The sequence below is a fragment of the Egretta garzetta genome, unplaced genomic scaffold (genome assembly GCF_000687185.1).
Source record: "Egretta garzetta isolate BGI_Z169 unplaced genomic scaffold, ASM68718v1 scaffold211, whole genome shotgun sequence".
Lineage (NCBI taxonomy): Eukaryota > Metazoa > Chordata > Aves > Pelecaniformes > Ardeidae > Egretta > Egretta garzetta.
In genome coordinates this window covers 1,024,009-1,026,273 of record NW_009258673.1, presented here as the reverse complement: position 1 = coordinate 1,026,273, position 2,265 = coordinate 1,024,009, and the positions used below count along the sequence as shown (strand labels likewise).

Sequence of the window (2,265 nt, the reverse complement as noted above, 5' to 3'; positions counted from 1 at the left end):
GCGTGGGGCACCCGCAGCATCCCTTGCTGCTGGGAGCAGCAGAAAGAGCGGAGCCAGCACCGCTGCTTGGGAGCTGCTCCGGGCTGCTGAGCCCCTCCAGGAGACACTGCTGGCCCCAAGGAGTTTACCTTCGAATTAAGAAAAATGTAGCAAGTTGGTGGAAGATGCAGGGAATGAGGGATGGGGAACAGCAGCAGGAAGATGGATTTCGAGGTGGTGTCCTGCTGGCCCTGACTCGCGGTCACCACTTGGCCACGTCCTCCAGCGAGTGGCTCAGACGGGGACCCTGCCTCCGCCAGGCTCACCGACATCCATCACTCCTGCCCCACGCTGCTCCCCGTGACCCCGTCTTCCCCTGCGGGCGCTGCCTCCATCAGTCGTTTCATTTGCTCAGAGCATTTCCATGGGCTCTTTGCTCCTTTCCCTGGCCCCAAATCCTCCCAGCACCCCGAACTCCTCCTCCTCCTGGCCCCTGGAGCAGCAGTAGGAGCAGCGCCGTCCCCATGGCCTCGGGGTGCCCATGCTCTGAGCAGCAACCACACTAACGGGGACGCACGGTGGCAGGGGACTGCCCACGCACTTGCCAAGCACAGCATCGGGGCGAGCCCAGCCATGCTCACACAGCTATGGAGCCTGCAGGGAGGGCGGCCAGATTTGGGGTCCCTCGTTCCTCGCCGGGGTCCCTGCTGCAGCCTGTGTCATGCCCAGCCCGGCTGCTCTCGGCGGTGCGGTGAAGCACCAACGGGTGATGGATGAGGGAGGATGCCTGAGCGGGGCTGGCGACTGCCCCGCTCCCAGGATGCGCCTGCACAACCCGGTGCTCGCTCTGCAAGCTGGCCTGGGCTGTGATTGTCTTGGCTTGAGTTGAAGGACTTTCTCATATAGTTTGACTTGTTCTTTTAGGATGATGAATGGGACTCTGACTTCAGCAACATCTGTTTATTTTTCTTGTATGTAAAACCTCATGTGCAGAAGAAATTGCTGGGTAATTGCTGGAGAGGGGGAGCGTGGCCCTCCAGCTCCACAGCAACTCCAGCTCTCCAAAGTGATCCCATCCCTTTCTCAATGCCAGGGGACACTTAGACACAGGTACCCACGCAGCACATACACCACGTGCCCCAGCACTGCCCCGGCACCGTGGGGCTCAGCCCACACCAGCAGGACCCTACCAGCAGCACAAATCCACCCGCTCCAGCCCCAGGCTGGGGCAACAGCTCTGGGGGACCCCGGCGCCAGACCCTGCCGTCCTTGTTCCTCCAGGCCACGTGGCTTCCTCCCTCCATCCCCGCTCCCCACCGGCCCTGCTCCCCGCTGCCTCGCCCGTGCCTCCGCAGCAGCCAGCCACAGGGACCACGACACCACAAGCCACGTCCCAAGCCAGAACCCTCCCAGCCCGACTGGGCACTCTGTTTTCATCCTCTTACTCAAACACTGTAAACAGAAACGCTGATTATTTTCATATCAGGTGGTTAATGGCTTCCACATGTGGCACGGGCTGGGACACAGCATTTGCCCCCCCCTCCCCATGCCCACCAAGCGCTAGCGAGGGCACAGAGGACTGGAGCCCTGCTCCCAGCCAGGGGCGATGCCCCAGCGTAGCCCCAGCCCCAGGAGGGTCCTGGGCACGGGGGCCCGTGGGAAGGCAGCCCTGGGCACGTCCCTTGGTGACGCTGTGGCTGCACAGCATCCCTGGGCAGCCTCCCCTCGCCCGGTGCAGCGCTCATGTGATAAAAGCAAACAGCCTCATGGATGCTGCAGCCACCCCCCCCCCGCCTGGTCCCCAGCCACCGGGGCAGGACCTGGCCGGGCTCCCTCCTGCCCCGGGCACAGCTGAGCTCCCACGGCACCGAGCCCAGCAAGCTGCCTGCTCCCCCAAGCTACGATAGCTTCCATACCAACAGATCTCAGGTGCTCTCCAATGCAGGACAGCCCTGGTGCTGCCTGGCCTCCCCATGCAGCAGGTCGGACTAACCCCACTGATTCGTTCCTCCGGGCATCTCCCTGGCCGCTGCCACGCAGAGGGATGGGGCTGGGCTGTGCCCAAGGGGAGGGGGATGCTGCGCTGCGTGACCTTGGTGTCACCACCCCAGCCCCGCTGGGAGCGGGACTCAATTGGGAAAGCAGAGGCTGGCCGGCTGCTCGTGACGTGCCGCGGCGGGGACGGCAGCGCGTGGCGCGGTCCAGCTGGGAGCGGCATGTCCCCAGGCAGGCAGGGCGGGGGGAAAAAGATGGGAAAGTTTTGTCTGATCCCCCGCTTTCCCCCCT

The 2,265-nt window shown here is 64.0% G+C and overlaps 1 protein-coding gene across 1 annotated transcript in view; it reads right to left on the bottom strand.

Moving 5' to 3' along the window:
• Window positions 1–2,265, bottom strand: part of LHX6 (LIM homeobox 6) — an 8,546-nt gene that overhangs the window by 5,033 nt on the left and 1,248 nt on the right.